At 48.1% G+C, this 19,828-nt stretch overlaps 1 protein-coding gene across 3 annotated transcripts in view; it reads left to right on the forward strand.

Annotated features, from left to right (window-relative positions):
* Positions 1-19,828, forward strand: part of Zdhhc14 (zDHHC palmitoyltransferase 14) — a 260,775-nt gene that overhangs the window by 191,564 nt on the left and 49,383 nt on the right. The window lies entirely within an intron of this gene.

Genomic DNA, 19,828 nt, shown 5'->3' on the forward strand with positions numbered 1-19,828 from the left:
GAGAGAAACAGCCAACTTCCATATTGGGCTAGAGCTCAGAAGCAGGGGGTGGGGGTGAGGGGGAGGAAAGGGGGGTTGGAAGTTGGGGGGGTGAGGGAGGGTGTAGAGGGGAGGTACCAGCTCAGGTCCCTGGTTGTGATTAGCCCTGCTACTGACCCAACACTGGCTTCTACAACTGACCTGGGTCCCAGACCCTAGGGGTCCTGGCTAGGCTTCCGGTCCCTTTAGACTTAAAGCTGGTCACCATAGGTATAGGCCATCTTCCATCCTAGGCATAGCTCCTAAGAGAAGAGGGTCACGATAAAGACAGGGTAAAGCTGGGTCTCACTGCACAAGACTGCAGTTCCCCGTTCCTGTAGCCGGCCTCCACAGAAGTGAGGGTGGAGGCCTTGCCCCCCACACCTGGAAGGAGACGGGCACCCTCAGGACAGTGTCTCCCTTGGTAACACATCATTGATTTCCAACATTCTCCTTCAGTCTCAGAATTTGTAGTCTTAATTCTTCCTGAGAAAAATTAAATTTTACAATGTAACTCCCACTGCACCAAGAAATCTTATTAATCTTAAAGTCACTTTATCCTGACTTTAATAATCTGAAGTTTGATACTGTCTGTATTTGTCTTGGTTCTTATTAACTTAAATTTCCATTGGCTTGTGATCCTCTGTGGAGAAGCTTAGACTTCTCTTCTTCCCTACCCATGTAGTAAGGAGCCTGGGCTTAGGAGCCAGGGATGCGGCACAGGGTGACCAGTCTCCAAATGCTCCCTGTGTGACTTAGGCAAGCTACTTAAAATGTGCCTCTGTTTTCTCCTGTCTGTAGTGTGCTGCTTGAAAGATGACATAAACAGGAAACACACAGAGCAGTCAGAAAGTGCCAGGCTATGGGAAGTGTTGGCTATTGCTGTTACTGCTGTGTTACTGCTGTTATTATTACTTCTGTTGTTATTGTTACTTCTGCTGTTGCTGCTGTTACTGCTGTGTTACTGCTGCTGTTGGTGTTGCTGCTGCTGCTGCTATTGTTACTTCTGCTGTTGCTGCTGTTACTGCTGCTGTTGTTACTGCTGTTGCTGCTGTTACTGCTGCTGCTACTGTTGCTGTTACTATTACTGCTACTGTTACTACCTTGTTGTTTTTGAGTTGCAAGTCCTTGATACAATGTCACCCTCTGCAATTATGACAAAAGATCTGTACCTTGTTCTCCATGCAGGGCACATGGGGTCTCTATAAGGCTGTGTAACTGAGTTGGTGTGGCTTGGTACCCTTTTTGACAATGCCTACCTTGAGGACATTTGTGGCCAGACAGCATGGCGTCTTCAGTGTCATCCAGGGAACATCTTGTAGGGCTGATGAGCAGCCTTGGAGGCCTGGTCTTGTTGTCATTTTGACCCTAGGGTCTGTTACAGGAGGGAATAGCCTGTCCCATCAGCACTTCTGTTGTTTTTCAGTCTCCTGTGGGGTGGGGGGGCTTATCCTAAGCTGTATTTTGACAGATAAGAAGTTGTTATATACCATCCTAAAGCATCTACATCTATGTCCTTATCATTTGTAAAATGCTTTTATCCATTCCTAAACACTTTGGGCTCCTCCTTCCTCGTCTTCACCAGTTTGTCTCAATCCTACCTCCTGTCTCTGGGTTAGATCTGCAATCACGTTTAAAAAGAAAGCCTTTTCCATCTTGTAGTGAGTTCTGATTTGAAAATTCCTGTTGGGATCTTGTCACTTCCTGCAAATCATGTAGTCACTCCCAGTCTGGTCCCATACTGCCCGTAGCGTATGTATCTCTTTTAAAACGCCTCATAAATTGGGTATGAATCCCCTTGCCAAAATGTTGATGAAGTTTCACAGTTGATGGCCTGTTTTCACCATAGTAAAACTGTTTGAGATAGTGTCCTCACTGGTGGACTCTACCAATTGTGAAAACTAGAGCCATCAACCCACAAAATGTACTCGGTCACCACAGCAGCCCAGCAGCCCACATGCAAGCTTGGCGATCTTCCATGACAGAGACACCCAAGGGAAAGGGGAAAGAGAGGAAGTGGCAAGGACTGGGATGGGGTCAGGAAGAGGAAGCCCAGCCTGCGGGCACAGTGCTGATGCAAAGTGTCAGGTTAGGTCGACAGTCCTGGGGCTGACCTTAGCCGAGTCCCTCTCTGTGGAGGGTAGGAGAGGTGAGGAATGTGCAGATGATTTAAAATAAAGCTGTTGATTGCACTGCACACACACACACACACACACACACACACACACACACACACACACACACAATGTTATCCAAGCCTACATAGCTTGGGTTTTTCCAGTTAGTTGTGCAACGCCGGCCTTGGGCATGACGGATGATCAGGCCGCAGACCAGGCCTCTGATTCGGGAAATAGAAGGGAAGGCAGAAGTCTCCCACAGAGGAGTGTAATTGCAAGGCTGCTGCTAGTGTATTTTTAGATAGAAGATTTTTCCCGAAACAGTTCTGCTTTTTTACAGCAAATAAAAAAGACAGCGTGTGTTGGAAGCCCAGGTTAGAATGGAGTCTCCCCTCCCCTTGTAAGGAATGGCTCTGGGTCATTACTTCCCAGACACAGTGGATAATTGCCATCTTGCATTAGTAGAGGAAAGGGTGAAAATGCAGATTTCCGGGTTAATGGGAAATTCTTTTTCTCTGTTAAATACATTTTAAAGGAGAGCCAAATCGTAAGAGCTTTTCAGTCTTAGTGGAGGGCTGGGGGAAGCGCTTTCTTGAAGGCTGAACACTGATGTGACCGTAGAAACAGCAGACGGAACCTAATGGCAGGGACCTGGCCTTCAACACAGAGAGACCCAGCGCTATGCCCTGCTCTTGTCACTGAAAAACCCTGGAAACTGTATAAAACAAGGCGAGCCTAATATAGCTTATACATTTCGTCTAAGGATTAAGTGGGGTCGTGTGTGCCCGCTAGAGCACCCTGTTCAGAGGTGGCATACACAAAGGGGTCGCCACCAACATTCGCACCCCAAGTGAGTAGTGCTGCTCCCGGGCATCTTATTTAAACAAGATTCAGTGCCTGAGGAGACGGCGCAGCCAGTGATGTGTTTGGCCCACAAGCATGAGAACCCGAGTTCAGATCCCCAGCATCCGTGTACAAAGCCTAACCCTGGTCTATAACCCCAGTGGTGGGGAGGCAGAGACAGGCAGATCCTGGAGCTCATTGGCCAGCCGACCTAACTCAATTGGTGAGCCCCAGGTTCAGTAAGCGAACTATCTCAGAAAACGAGATAGTGAGTAGTTGAGTCAGATAACTGATGTTGACTTATGGCCTCTACAGCTATGAACACACCAATGCATATATCCAACAAAGACGTATATACACCGCACGCACGCACGTACGCACGCGCACGGTTCATCCTGGCAGGCAGAGGCAGTGCTTTTTTTTTTTTTTGCATTTATTTGTGTTGGGGAGAGCTCGGGGTGCATGTATATGTGTGGACGTCATAGGACACCTTGCAGGAGTCTGTCCCCCATCCATCAGTGTCACAGGGGTTGACAGATCATCAGGCTTTGCATCAAATACCTTTACCCACTGAACCATCTACCAGCCCCACAATTTTTTTTTTTTTTTTTTTTTTTTTTTTTTTTTTGGACAGGGTTTCTTTGTGCAGTTTTGGTGCCTGTCCTAGATCTCACTCTGTAGACCTGGCTGGCCTCGAACTCACAGAGATCTGCCTGGCTCTGCCTCCTGAGTGCTGGGATTAAAGGCGTGCACCACCACCACCCGGCACAAAATCTAAAAAGATTTTAAAAAAACAACTAGTATCCAGGGTCTGGATCCACCCCTGTTCTCTTAGGAGCTCACATCTCTCAGATCACTGGGGTAGAATGGTGGGAGGGGCTAAGAAACAAAGCCAAGGCTCATTAGGTCTTCTCAAATTGACTGTGCACAGCCTCCATCCCCGAGTAGTTCCTGCTCTCCACTTTGCCCTGACTGGTAACCCAAGTCTGTTCTCTCCTGGGCCATCAGTGCTGGAGGAACCAGCAGCTTTCACCCCAGTTACTGCTGGGCTGTTCTAGAATCGGATGCTTAATTTTTGTATTATTTTGTGTGTGTGGATGTTTGGCCTGCATGTATGTGTCTGTCCCACTTGTCTTCCTGATACCAACAAAGGCCAGAAGAGAGCATTGGATCCCCCAGAAGTGGAGTTACAGATGGTTTTGAGCCACCGTGTGGGTACTGGGAATCAATCCCTGTCCTCTGGAAGAACAACCAGTATTCTTAGCTGCTAAGCCATCTCTCCGGCACCAAAATTCAGTTTTTTTTTTTTAACACAACATCAATGTGTAACATGGAATGCTCCCTTGAAATTAATCACACGCCATGGACAAATTAATAAAGATGTTTTCTAACCATGAAGATGATTTGTAAGGGAGTCTAACTTTGCCTAGGTGGAGGGATCTTAGCTACAAGCTAAGAATGGCCCTCTGGAGCTGCCTGGGTCCTTGACCCGCTGTTCTCTGGGCTAAGGGACCTTCTCTGTAGCCACAGTGTCACAACTACAGGGGTCCAGAGGACAAAAGAGGTAAAGAAAAAGCCCTGGGGCCATGCCAGGCCCTGGGAACACCAGGAAGTGCAAGCCTCCTTCAAGCAAGGCAAGCCCTGGTCCATTGTTTCTGTTCCCTTTGTCGTTTCTGGTCAGCCTGACGACCATTCCCAGAAGCCCTCTGTGGGGACTCTGTCTCCCGGGGTGCAATTGGGGTAGGGCTTTCCCACCCTCGCTAAAGTCCTTTCGAAGCCCACCTCATTCCCTCCCCTTTCTGCTTATGCTCCTCTGCTGGCCCTTGGCCACACTTGACCATGGCCTCCTTCTGTCCCACATTGTCCCCTCTCATTGCTTTAGTCCCTTCCTCGGTGGCATCAGCTCGGACTGTGGATCTCCTTATGTGGGGTGGACACTCTTGCGGTGTGCTGACCACCGCCACCATTAGATCCCAGGTGTTGCTTCACTGTAGTCTGTAACATGCATCTTAAAAGGTCTTATAGTAAAACAATAAAAAAATAAAAATAAAGAAATAAAAACCCAAAGCCAGATATTGGGTGAAAGCTGAAAGATAAGAGAAGCAGAACAGCCAGCCACTGGATCTTACCTCTACAAAATCCCCAGCCTGGAGAGAGCAAGTTCCTGTTTCCTCACGCCTTATACACCTTTCTGTGTCCTGCCATGTCACTTCCTGGGATTAAAGGTGTGTGTCAACTACTGCCTGGTTCTGTTTCTCTCATGTAGTCCAGTGTGGCCTTGAACTCACAGAGATCCAGACAGATCTCTGCCTCTCGGGTGATAGAATTAAGGGTGTGTGCCACCACTGCCTGACCTCTATGTCTCTCATACTCCACAGATCAAAGAGTATCGCTAAAAATTGTCACCAACATGCATAAACCAAATAACACTGTATAAAATATAGGAAGGAGCCGGGCGGCAGTAGCGCACGCCTTTAATCCCAGCACTTGGGAGGCAGAGCCAGGCGGATCTCTGTGAGTTTGAGGCCAGCCTGGGCTACCAAGTGAGTTCCAGGACAGACATCAAAACCACACAGAGAAACCCTGTCTAGAAAAAAAAAAAAAAAGGAAGTAAACATCATTAGAAATTTTAAGTATATTTCAGTGTAAAGATGACAGTAGTGGAAAAATAACATACCCCTTTTATTCTCGTCATTTGGGTCAACAACAAAATATAAGAAAACCAAGGCTATTAATAAAAGGTGATAGATATGTTGAATATATTTCTATGGAATGTCCTTGCCATCCTCAACTGCTCATAAAGCATGAACAGAAATTAATCACATTAGGCTTCAAAAAAAAAATCTAAATTTTTAAAAGCAGATGATGTACCAGCCACATCATCTGATGACCCATCCAAAAACAAAAACAAAAAAGTCAACCACAAAGATGGATGTAGGTTTGTACATAAGACATGAAGCCAAACATAAAGTTCTGAAGAAAGCTTTTGGTCCACTCTTGAGCGACAGTCTTCAGTGATACATTGTAACATGTAGAAAACAACAAAGGGAAAGGCACAAAGGGAAGTCTTTTCAGACTTACAATTTTTACTAACACAATATTTATCCCTCAAGAATTTCAAGCACGTATACGATATATTTTGATTTTATGCACTCCCCCTTCTCCCCAGTGCCTCCCAACTTCCCGCCTTCTTTTTTATAGCCCACTGATTCTAATTAGCGTTGCATGCATACACGTGGGTGTGGGCTCATCCACCACAGCATGTTCAGACTACAAGGGGCCACAGCCCTGCGGAAGACGCCTTCCCCTAGCAGATAGCAACTGTCATTATCGACTCATCGGGGTGGGAGCTCAGGTGCCCCTCCTACATCATGCATGAAGGCTCACTGACTTGATCCTGTGTGGACAACCACAGCTGCTGTGGATTCAGGACTTCAACGGTCCTGTCATGTCCCAAGGACACCGTTTCACAGGAGTCTTCCCACCCCTGGCTCTTACGATCTCTCCACTCCATCTTCCTGATCCTCACCATTCATGTCCATTGAACCTTGGGGATAGTGGTTGTGATCGAGCGGTCTCATTTTATGTCTGAGCATGCCACAGTCTCTTGTTCTCTGCACTCTGGCAATTGTGACTCTCTGCATTAACCTACTTCCACCACACAAAGATGCTGCTCTAGTGTGTTTAGGAGCCACACTAGTCCATGGGGAGAGAGAGGTGAATTAGAGGCAGTTTGATACTGTGTCCATTTAGCAAAATAATTGAGTTCATGTGTGCGTGTACACACACACACACACACACACACACACACACACACACACACACTTTTTTAAAAAGGCATATACCTTGGCAGCCTTGAAATTTCTTCTAAGGCATTGTGGATCCAGCTGTGCTCTGTTGGGTTGTAGCCATCCAATATTTCATAAACCCCACAGCTGTTGTTAGACTCTGGCAATGTTGAGCTATGAAATGGTGGGCACTTTGATAATGAGCAATTGCGTGCCTGCTTTCATTTTGAAAGCTTAATACATACCTATATGTTTAAATAAAGAAAAGCCATGGAAACAGTTGGGCTTGTTGGACTGGGCTAAGTTTTATTTTCTAAAAGGTTGGAAGTATCTGAAATAAAGAACTAAGTGAACCGGAAAGAGTCTATTTTGAGGAGAGGACGAATGTTTATTTTAAAATGCCATTCCAGACCTGTGGGGATGTAATTATTGTCCTTTCTGGATGAAGATGTGCAGTGACTCCGGAGAAACAGTTTGTAGTGCAGTAAAGTCTCTGCTCTTGGACTGCCAGCCTGGGTTTACGTGCGGCTGTTTCCTTCATAGGTAGTTCTCTGTGTGCCCTTTGTCCGTGCCAGGCATGGAATGGAATTTAAGACACTGCTGTCAACTTCACGATCATCCTGCAGGGTGGATGAGCTAGCAAGTTGCGTGCATTTATGGCTGGCACAAGGCGGGCTGGGCTGCAGTAGACGCTGGCTTCTCCTGGAGTCCTTCAGACCTCTGAAAGGCTGGTGAGCGAGTGTGACTCCTTGTCCTTCTGTCTCTGCCTGCAGCCCCGGGCTCACACTCATCCTCACTGACTAATTGCCAAAGGGACCCACAAGAGCCCCTGATGCTAGGCTTGGGCCTTGCTGGGATATCCACTTTCAGAGTCCTGCTCTGAGTCTGATCTACACTCTTTCCTGAGGGGAGCAGGGACAGACTGCCTTCCAAACACACACTGTGGCATGAACACACCCTCCACCACAAATAGAACAACAAATGTAAACAAAAAAAAAAAAATGTTTAAAAATCTCTCTTAGGTTCACTCTCTCCCCTTCCCACTTCCTTCCCTTTCCCTTTCAACCCAAACACAGATGCACAGCACACAACTTCTTGAGGGTGGATGGCTGGTCCCAGTACCTCTCCCCAGGGCCCCTGGAGTGGGCAGAACCTGGTGTCAGTGACTTGGATTAAGTCTGCATGCAAGAGTGGGACACAAAGACCGGTGCAGAGTGTACAGCTGCCCTCTGTCCTCTTTCAGGATAAACAGAGTCGTCCTAACCAGGGGCAATGTCTGCGCTGTTGAGACATCCTCTATTCCCGGTTGATTTTGTCTCCTTCCCTTTAGACCACTCAGAAATATTGGAATGAGCTGGGTGTGGTGGTGCACGCCTTTAATCCCAGCCCTCGAGAGGCAGAGGCAGGCAGATCTCTGTGAGTTCAAGGCCAGCCTGGTCTACAGAGCAAGATCCAGGACAGTCAAGGCTAAATAGAGAGACCCTGTCTCAATAGAAAGATGGGGGAGGGGGAGAGAGGGAGAGGGAGAGAGAGAGAGAGAGAGAGAGAGAGAGAGAGAGAGAGAGAGAGAGAGAGAGAGAGGCTGTGAAAAATGGGGACCCACACCTTAGGAACTAAAACCTTCCCACAGGTAGACATTCATAGTACGGTCACGGTTGAATTCCTTACCTGTCTCCAAGCCCTGCACATTCTTGTAATCCGAGCCAGCCTCCTACAGGTTGGCAAAGTTGCTCTAGTATTAGACTGTATCTTTGCCTCTTAGGAGTTAAACTCACAACAGTGTATAGCAGAGTGGTGTGCCATTTGTCATATGACAAAATGTAACCAGTTTTCTAAGGACTTATGCTTGAAAAATGACTTCTTCCTACCCTACCTGATTTATGGGTTTATTTTTCACCAAGGAGTTGAAACATGACGTCTTTTCCCCTCATCTATGGTCATGCCGACACTTTGCAGCAGGATGAAAAGCCACTAGTAGACATGCCCCTGCATCAGGGCACACTGTGCTGAGAGGGGCAGTGAGTACCAGGGCTGAGGACCCCTTAGGGCTAGGAGCACAGCCAGGGAGCACTCCATGCACTCACCCAGTTATGAGCCAAAGGCTGACTGTTGGTTGTGTGCCCCGCCCCGTTGCTAGGTGGATACTGGGAGACAGTGGGGCATGGGGGTCTTACCCAATGATTAGCAGACACGGGACGTAAATGAGGCATAGGAACACACATCATGTAAGGACATATGAGGACGACATTCAGTGCACCGGAAGGAGCCTCCCATCTGAGCTCTAAGGGGCAAGTTCCAGTTAGCAAGACAAAGGGAGGCATGTGAGTAGCGCTTTCCTGGGAAGCTGGGGTGGGCTATGAAGAGCTGGGCCAAGAACAGGCAGAGGGAGGGACCAGAGACTCAAGGCACCACAGGCTGGAACAGGGCAGGGAGGTTCCATTTGATCACGGGGACAAAGGACAAGGAGGGACCTTGCATGGGTGTTTCAGAGTGTGCTCTCTGGGTCCTCTGCAAAGTGAACTACAGGATCTAGCCAGGAGAGGGGACACTGGCCACGGATCAGGGACGGGTAACTGTCCAAGACCAAGGTAGTGGCTGAGGAATTTCTGGTGGAGCCCAGAAATTTGTCCGAAGAGAGACGACCAGGGCACCATGTTCCTGAGGCACAAAGGTGATTGTCCCCTCTGGTTCCCAGATTTTAACATTCCCCACATATTAGAACTTAATGCTTTAAATGACAAATGACATGTGTTGATGGGCCGAATGTATCCCAGGATAGTTATGAATGCAGCACAACACATTTATAGGTCCCATTACAGTGTCAAAGCCTGGACACCATGGCTTTAAAGAAAGGTCAAGTTTGCACATATTTACTGGGTCTTAACTGATGACCTGAGTCTGGGAAATACAGCTTGCCATCCAGAACTCAGTCTGTGGCAGCTCAACACAGATGTGAGGACCCAGAAACGGTGAGGTGAGCCTCACAGAATGGATATGATACATGCTAGGGCCTGTGAAGTCAGATGCACAGAGGGAGAAAAGAGCAAAGGTCAAAATGTGGGATGGGAAGGAATGGGAAAGGAGGAGGGGAGAGAAAGCGGGCGGGCAGGCCTGGGGGAGGGAGGGAGAGGTGATGATGTATGTGATGTCGTCAGAAACCTAGAGAGCAGAGACCTTGGGAAAACCCAGAACAATAGTGCCAGGAAAAGGAACCATTGTGGGTAGTCAAGGTATGGCTCTTTCCATGTGAGATGGAGGCTCCCCCAGAGCTGGTGAGGAGGCTGCTATGCCTGAGGGGATACCCAGAGCTATTCAGCAGTTACCCTTAACCAGGTGTCTCCCCATCCCCAACATGGTAGCCTTGTGTTTTGCTCCGCTGTGCATCGTCTACAAGGTGTTGTAGCATCATAAAGAGCATTAATAGGCATTTTTGTTGGTCCCCCCAACCCCCGCCCCCGCCCCCGAGCTGAGGACCGAACCCAGGGCCTTGTGCTTGCTAGGCAAGCGCTCTACCACTTTGCTAAATTCCCAACCCCCCAATATGTGGATTTCTTTTTGTTGTTGTTGTTTTGTTTTTGTTTTTTTGAGACAGGGTTTCTCTGTATAGTTTTGGTGCCTGTCCTGGATCTTGCTCTGTAGACTAGGCTGACCTCGAACTCACAGAGATCCGCCTGGCTCTGCCTCCCGAGTGCTGGGGTTAAAAGCGTGCGCCACCACCGCCCGGCCTATTAACAAGTGTTTGGTGAAGGTGGCAGGCTTCTTAATTGTCTTAAATAAAAAGTATTACAGATGTGACTGCAGAAGACCGCACTTTCATCTCTCTCCTCAGCAGTGTCTTCCCCTTTTCTGGGGCCACAGAAGGGAACAGAGGCAGACATGTATGAAGCTCAGAGACAGAGCTTAGGGAGGAGGCAAGTTCTTCACAAACACCCAGGGGTAGCATCAGAGTAGAGAGGCTGGACTCTTGAGCTTGGTGCTGCAGCTAGTATGACTAGCAAGGAGAGCCTTAGATGCCATGGCACCATCATGGGACCCCAGAGAGAATCTAGATGAGCCTGAGGTCTCTTCTCCATGGGAATAAAGAGCACACTACCAAGCTTTGGAAGTGTTTTCCATATCCATGAGGATGGATCCTCGTGGTGTTTCACAGAGATGACCGCAAACACTCCCTCATATCCCTTACATGGGCATCATTGTGGTTCCAGCAATAACCCTACCCACCTTTGCCCCATAGAGAGATAGGCTGAATGGACCTTACCTAGGACCAGAGTCAGGAATCTGGGCCTTGCGTGGGAACAAACTGCCCCCATGAGGTTTTAATGAGCCTTGTCTCTGAAGGTCTTGTTTTCGGTGTGTGCCACCCTGAGTCTCTGGGCAGCTCCTGGAGTCAGGGATGTAGGAAGGAGCTGAACGGCAAATGAGAAGAGGCAGGGCTGAGCTTGCCCACACCAGAAGGTAGAGACAATCCCTAGGTGCTAATCTTAGATCTTAGAGCTCAACTTTAGTTGAGGTACCAAGAGCAGAGCTGTCCCTTTAGAGCCCAGAATGAAGAGTCAGGATGTCAGTTTGTTCATTTCCAGCAAGAGACTGTGACAAAAAGTGACCAGCGTCCTTCCCCATGCAGAGCCAGAGCTCTCTGTCCATAGTCTAGCTATTTGGGCAGCCATAACGAGAACACCAGTGTAAGTGTCCAGTGGGAAAGCCAAGCATCCATGGAACCAGAACTGCTGGCTGTTCTGCCCTGTAGGACATTCTAGATGTGTCCGTCATACTTTCTCGTGTAAGAAATGGACCCATGTGTACAAGCACTTTTAAAACATGCTCTCTTTTGAAATTGTGGTTTACGGGTATGTGTGTGTCTGCTTCTCTGTATATGCACCACATGCATGCAGATGCCCCTGGAGGCCAGAAGAGAGCGTTAGATCCCTCGAAGCTGGAACGACAGGTAGCTGTGAGCTGCCCAATGTGGGTGCTGGGAACTGAACCCCAGTCCTCTTGCAAGAGCAGCATGGCTTGCAGATGCCCCAAAATCACTTCCTTAAAGGACCCTAATGATTTAACATGATCCATTTACATTCAATTTTATCTTGTATGGTGTCTTCCATAGTCAGTGTGTTTGTTTGTTTGTTTGTTGACATTATTTTAGACAACAGAACATGACTGCCCATCTATTAGAAAAAAGAAATTTTTGAAAGTATGTGTCACACCAACAAGAATGTCTAAACCGCAGAATTTCTGGAGCTTTGGTTCATCCTGTCTGGGGTTAATGTCCGTGCATGGTCCAGAGAGGCTGCTTGTCCTGCGAGGCTTGTGACTGCAGCTGGGTCTAAGCCAGCAGAGGGGTGACCTCTGGCCAAGTGTTTGCCCGCTTTCTCTGGAATTGTCCAAATGCAGCCAGCTTTAAAAATACTTTTCTTCAACACCCAGAAAAAGCCACAGCAATTACTCCACTGAGGTCTGTTTCTGTTGGACAGACTCCTCTCTCTCCCTCTCACCCTCCCTCCCTCCCTCCCTCCTCCTCCCCTCTCCTGCTGCTGCTTTCTTAGACTCACTCTGTCCTTTTTTATTTATGTAGGGTCTGCGGCTGTAGGTCTCTTTGGATTGTGTGCCCAGCTCTAGGCTCAAATCTCTCTTCCGAGCTCCAGACTTGGTAGATGTAACTGATACCAGACACTTCCGCTTGGGGAGACACGGACACCTCACATCCATCTTCCCTGGTGACACCACTGAGTGTCAATGTTGCTCATGCCTAAGAGAGTCCCAGTGGGCACCTCCCTGATCCATTCCTATTCTGGGCTTTCACTCACCAGGTAGACCCCCAACTGCATCTCTCTCTCTCTCTCTCTCTCTCTCTCTCTCTCTCTCTCTCTCTCTCTCTCTCACACACACACACACACACACACACACACACACACACACACACAGAGTCCTATCACAGCAACCACAGGTTACCAATAGCTCTTACCCATACAGAGGTCTCCTAGGGAACCCCAAACCCCAATCCCTGCTCCCCACACATCCAGCCTCTACCTGACACTAGGGTAGCCGTCCTCAACAGAACTTGACCACCAGTGAAGAGGAACCAGAACCCTCCACCTGTCTGAAGGCCCCTGAGCCCTGTGACCACCCCCCAAGCCCTACGCCCCAGCTGGGTGTGCACTCAGGGAAGCCTCCCATCTCCCACGCCTCTAGCCTCTTTCCATACTCTTCCTTAGCGTTTTTTTTTAAAGACCTGTGCTGTCCTGGCAGATGCATGCATGGCCTTGTTTGGCGATGTCTCTGCCCCATCTGCATATAAGCTCCAAGAGGGCATCTGTTTCTCTCCTGGGTGGGGCTTCCCCAGCAGTAACACTCATGGACAACACTGGCCAGAGGGGAACGAACTCAAGATTCCTCTTAGGAATCTATCGCCAGCCACCTCTGTGCTCGTCTTCTCCTTGGAGAACGAGGAATCCTTTTTAAACTCTATTGCTCTTTTGGCTCTATGGTGAGGTCAGGGCTCTCAATGGACAAAAGACAAGGTTTCCTTCACCTGGTCTAAATTAACTGAAACCTGTGGCTCTACCCTCAAGCCTCCGAGAAGGGCACTGAGTCTCGGGACTAGGAAGACGGCTCCCTGGGCAAGGTACTTGCCACATAGGCATGGAGACTTGGGGATTTGAGTTCAGCCACACTAAGAAACATGTTATTGAAAAAAAAAAAAAAAAAAAGGTTCATGTGGTGGTGCATACCTGAAATCTCCCAGTGCTTAGGAAAGGAGAACCCTGGGGCTCACTGACCTGCCAGCTTTGTGTGGCAAATTGGCCTGAGAGAAACTCTGTCTTGGGAAATAAGATGGGTGGGTAGCAACTGAAGAAGACCCAAAGTTGACTTCTGGCCTCCAAACTTTCAAACACACACACTCACACATGCACACAAGCACACATATGCATGCATGTGCACAAACATACTCACATGCACACACACATACTCACACGCACTCACACACACATGCGCACATACTCCTCTGCAGAGCCTCGGGGCATATATGTTTTTAAAGGTTAAACCCGACCAGTATTCCTGCTATCTTGCAGGATGGAAATGACATCATAAAAACTACTCATAGACTTGGGCCTGCCATAGAACAACCCAGCACATGTGTATTTACTCAGCAAATAGTTTAGGGCCTTTCCTGTGCCCTAAAGCGATAGCTTTCATCTCTGTGTTTTCCTGTGACTCACAGAAAAAAATGCGTTTCTCAGTGGCATCCCAGTGAGCCCCAGTTCAGAGGTGAAGTCTTGAGAAATAGTAGTTACCACGTGGGATGCCTGGTGCGGCTTCTTGTGTTCTTTTTTGGTGCTGGTCATGACCCACTAACTTACTGAGCTCTTCCACTAGTTGACTCTGACCTTTGGTTAAAAGAACCTAGGGTTAAAGGCCAAACAAAACCACTTTCCTTATAAGTAAGCGGCGGAGTTATGTCAGGAGAGCCACAGCACTTACCGGCTCACAGCTGGACTTTGACGGCTGTGCCTCTGAGACCCTAAGAATGGCGTATTAGCAAACCATGTAGGAAAGCAGCCGCTCTGCAAAAGGCTCCTGCTGGCCTGTCTTCTTTCAGTAATACAACTTTAAATTAGTTGTTGAAATAGGTCGCTTTGATTTCTAGGATCTACACTCCTGCTATCCAGGAACAGGGCTTCAGGAGACGGTGGCCGCTTTGCAGGGGGCAGGTTGGTGCAGGCCAGTAGTTTTCATCGGCTTTCCAAAGCATTGGGAAATGAAAAAACAGTTAAGAACCACAGCCCTAGAGGTGAAAACAGAGCAGAGGAGAGGCAGGACGGCTTGGCGCGAGGCTGACCCTTCCTATCTGGTTTTCCTGACCTCTTCTGACATCCTATCCTTCTTTCTTCTCTTGTTCCCATCACACCTTCATCCAGTTGGCCTCACGGAGGCTATAACAATGTCAGCAGCCTGAAGTCTCCCCAACCCTGGTCCGTGGAGTCTGGGACTGGCAAGCCTTCAGAGGACCACAGTGAATTCAGGCTGAGCGGGGAGAACTTTCTCCTCCTGCCTCAGGCTGCCCTGTGGATCTGCTGCGGCTGCTGTTAGATTTAACGTCTGCTCTCAGACTCCTCACTGTGCCTTGGTCTTACAAATCCTCCATGAACCCTTCGGAAAAGCCAGCTGGACTTCCACGTGCTCATCAGCCCCAGCCCAGAAAGTCTCATTCCCAGGCCAGTAAACCATGACTGGCTTCAGAAATGTATAACTTGTCCACTCACACGGTCCAAGATGGATGTCACACCCTTCTAGAAACATCTCAAAGTTCTAAACTGCTTTTATATAAACCATCCCATGAGTCCATTCCACAGTGGACCCCATCAACCACGCGGCTGCCCTTGACCATGAGAGAGAGAGACTTCTGCCTGTTCTGCTGGGAGCCTTGGTTTAAAGAATTCATTAAGCTCTCCTGCCTAGACCACAGTGACTCAGTGGGGTGTTTGCACACTTTATATGATCAACAGGACACAAAAGCAGCACCCTGTGGTGGGCGTCGAAGAAGCCTACACAGACCCAGCCTGCTTTCAAGACCACCTTATATGCACTTTGTAGTTCCTGGATGCTTTTAGAGGCACCAATTAGTTCTGGGCTTAACCTGGGTCTCCCAGAGCTTCAGTTTTTATAAATTCTTTATTTATAGTTTCTCTGCTGAGGGCCGCCAGCACTTCCACATTTTCTTAGGGCAGTCACGGTTGATTTCAGTTCTTAAAATGGAATCATGGTATGAGAGCTGGAAAGAACGTTGGGTGACATTACTCAACAGGCAAAAAGCCAGGACCAAAATTCAGGACACTGACTTAGAGACCCGTGTCCTTTCAGCGGTACGCCATTGTTTGATAACAGCACAGGCCACACACATCGGGACCTCCACTTGGAATGTCCAGGGTCATTATGACAAACATTTACTGCCTCACTGCAAATCCATCAGATTTTTAGAATTGTAGTTGTTGTTGTTGTTGTTATAAACGGTGGCCCGTTTTAGGAAAAAACAAGATACAAGGAAGGTCCATGTACAGCACAGATCTAGGTGTAGCTGCTGTGGTTCTGAGAGGGAGAGAAAGTGAGAGTTGAGGGACCCTCACTTGGAAACCTGGCCTTCAGGACGCTCAGCCACACAGACACACAGGGGGTGCCACCAGTGGGGAGAGAGCTGGGCACCTTTACCAAGAATCACCCAGGGAACGCAGGCCAAGAAGCTAGGGAGAGCTCATTTGCATTGGAAGGTCCCCCTGGCAACAATGTGGAGGCCACACAGAAGGGGGCTTCTGGGAAAAGGTAACAGTGGTTTATAAAAGAAGGGATAGAGACACATGGGCTGTGATGACCTTCAGAAACAGGAACAGAGAAGACTCAAAATGCAATTAGCCCTTCCTGTTGACTGCCCGGACATGAGGAATAATCGATCAGGCATAGAGAAAAAAAAAAAAATAAGTGTGTTTCCTCCAGTGGGCACCTGGGTGGATGGGGCATTGCAGCTATGAGACAGGTTCATGAGGAAAGAAAGAACAAAAAAGGTGTGGGTGTAGGGAAAAGCACTTAGCTCCTGCCGGGTGGGAAGTGTCTGGACAGTTAGGTAAGCATCCACCAGTTGGGAAGGTCGCTCACAGTAAGTCCATCCACGGGGGATTGACCTGCATTTCAATATAGGGAGGATTGGAGTCAGGGCTAAAGATCTGCAGCATTAAAGAGGCTTGGCAGACTGGGAACTGGTTGATCTGTATCTCAGGCGTGGTTCCGCCATGTGGCTCTATAGAAGTCTTTATCACTCAAGGGGACATGTGATGATTGTCCCTGTCTGAAGTGAGGTGATCTGTGAAGTTCTGATGTTCCTGGGATCTAAGGTGATTTAGGTTTAGGACAAAGACTAGGGACATTTGGGTGCCTTTGGCGGGTGTTGTGAGGAACAGGACATTTTGAAAGCTGACAGTTCCTCAGCCTTGAATGGGATGAAAGAGGTGAGCTATCACCGTGTTTAGACAGGTGATTCTTGAGCAATCACCATGCTCACAGAGAGTCTGACCCCAGGTTTTAAGACAGAGAAGACAGACATAAAGTGAACACAGAGATGCTAGGCTTTTGTTCTGTTTTTAGCTATCAAGTAAGGAGTTGCGGGGGGGTAGTGTGGTGATATTGTGTTCCCCAAAATATTGTGCACCCTAATAAACTTATCTGGGGTCAGAGAATAGAACAGCCACTAGATGCAGAGGCCAGAAAATGGTGGCACACACACTTTTAATTCTAGCATTCCAAAGGCAGAGATCCATCCAGATCTCTGAGTTCAAAGCCACACAGGAAACAGCCAGGCATGGTGACTCACGCCTTTAATCCCAGGAAGTGATGGCAGGAAGCAGAAAGGTATATAAGTCGTGAAAACCAGAAACTAGGGCTGGTTAAGCTTTTTTTGAGCAACAGTTCAGGTGAGATTCATTCTGGATGAGGACTCAGAGGCTTCCAGTCTGAGGAAACAGGATCAGCTGAGGAACTGGCAAGGTGAGGTGGCTGTGGCTTGTTCTGCTTCTCTGATCTTCCAGCATTCACCCCAATACCTTGCTCCAGGTTTATTTTCATTAATAAGACCTTTTAAGATTCATGTAACAGGGTAGCAAAAAATAGCTTCTAAGTAGCTGTTACAGTATGACTTGCCTCAGAATGCTGGCCTCTCCAGTACCTGCTTGTCCCTTCCCCTTGAGACACAAATTTATCACCACTAGAAAGCTGGAGTTAAAAACAGATGGCAAACCTAGACAATTGGAGGAGACAACTAGGTATAATTGGGCCCGACAGATGACTGGAGGGACCGTGATTGTCCATCCGTCAAACCCCTTTAAAATTCATGTGCAAAAGAAACCCAGCAACCTGCCAGGTGAGGGGAAGCTGACCCAGGCCAGTGAGACCACAGAGATGGGGAGGAGCGGGGCACGTAAGAGTGGACCACACAGCTGCCCAAGGTGATGCTGAATTGTGCCATAAAGGCAACAATTCTACACCGACTAATGGTTTTTATGTTGGAAAGTTTTAGGGTTTTTTGTTTGTTTGTTTGTTTGTTTGTTTGTTTGTTTATTTGTTTTAGGAAACAGATTTGAAAGCCAGAGAATATTAATTTATAAGAAACTGGAAAGATGCCAAGATGGTAAAAAAAAAAAAAAAAAAACATGCAGGCATAAGACATGGTATCTTTGGGCGTTTAATTTTCCATCCCAAAGATATCTCTGAATTGATCTTCCTGTGTGAGTGAATCCTCATTGGAGGCACTGCAAGGCTACACAGTTAATGCATATGATTTTGTTTTTCCAGCAAATTAGACAGAACTCGTTTGCGGGGAGGGAGCTGAGAAGAGAAGGCATGGGAAGAAACTTCCTTATCTGATGCTTGCTTGGCTCCACAGACCCAGCTATGATAGCCACTGAACGGCTCTGTCCAATTCCCAGGGCTGTATTAAAAGTCTTTACCTCCCCAGTGTTCTCCTGGCTGAGATTAAGTCTCCCCTTCCTGGGGCTAAGAGACTTCTCAAAAAAGGGTAGAAGCTTCGAGACATGGGTTGGGTGGTTACCTCTGAATGAAGCATACTGCCCCCTTTCAGCACTATGCCAAGCATCCTCATTCTTGTGGGGTCACTGAGCCTGGAGCCCACAACCAAAGAGCAGCTCCAGAAGAGGCAGACCAGCCACGTGTGCGTGGCACATTGACCAGCAGAGAACTGGCATCGGGGGCAGCCCCAGAAAGAGGTTCAGAATTTGGATGGACAGCTGGTCCCAAGGCCACTTCCTCACCCTATACAATGGAACAATAGCATTGGGCCTGTACAGTTATTAAAGGGTAAGAATGTGGCTGGGGAGACCGTTCAGTTGGTAAAGTCCTTGCCTTGTAAGCATGAGGACTACTTTGGGTCCCTAGCATGTGTGTAAACATGGTCGATGTGGTGATATAGGCTCAAAATCCCAGAGCTGGGGTTGTGGAGACAGGAGAAGACTGGACAGCCAGTTTAACCTAACCCAGACCACTGAGTGATCCTGTCTTAAAAGAAGGTGGATGGCATTCCTGGCATGGCACCCAAGGGTATTCTCCAACCCTGACATCCATGCAAACGTGCACACACACACACATGCACATATACACACAAGCAGGCACACGTAGGCACTAAAAATAAAATAACACGATTTATGGTAAGTGCTTTGCACAATGCCTTGGTAGTGGCAAGGTGGGAGCCTAGCTCGTATAAAAGCAAGGGTCTCAAAGTGACGGATGCAAGGGTGCTTTTCCAAAGCCTTCCCAGCCCCGAGTGCAGAGGGCAGCTGCTAATAGAAACTTTCTAGTGATGAAGACTTGGTCCTCGGACCCTCACTAGGCCTCGTTTCCAGCTGTTCCTGTAGGGTGGCCCTGTAACCCATAGGGCCAAGTAATGATGTGTGTCGCTGTGTCTCAACATTTGTCCTAAAACACAAACAAAAAATACCTTAGAAGGGGAAATTCTCCTGATTTTGGAGGTAAAAAGGCCTGAGGTTTAAAGGAAAGCAATTTTCCACTTCGAATCTTTAAAAACATTTAACTTAATTTGGATGCAATTAACATTTAGATTAGAGGTTTCACATCTCTGCTGTGGTCCCCAGCTCTCTGGTGTCACAGAGTTCTCAAGTCACTCTAGGGAACTAAGATGGCTTGTTCCTGTGGCTAGGGAAGGAGAATTCTATCTGGGTGGTGGTGCCCACCTTTAATCCCAGCACTCAGGGAGTCAGAGGCAGATGGATCTCTGTGAGTTGAAGGCCAGCCTGATCTACATAAGCACATTTCAGGCCAGCCAGAGCTACATAATGAGACCTTGTCCCTGAAAAGAAGAGGGTAGGAGGAGAAAAGAAAAAAAAAAAAAAAAAAGGCCAAATTCCGGCTCCAGATCACCCACAGGGACCCCAGGCCACACCAATACAGTACTGAATCCCGGCTCCAGATCACCCACAGGGACCCCAGGCCACACCAATACAGTACTGAATCCCGGCTCCAGATCACCCACGGGGACCCCAGGCC

Source organism: Peromyscus maniculatus, chromosome 16, assembly GCF_049852395.1.
Source record: "Peromyscus maniculatus bairdii isolate BWxNUB_F1_BW_parent chromosome 16, HU_Pman_BW_mat_3.1, whole genome shotgun sequence".
In the NCBI taxonomy this organism is placed as follows: Eukaryota; Metazoa; Chordata; class Mammalia; order Rodentia; family Cricetidae; genus Peromyscus; species Peromyscus maniculatus.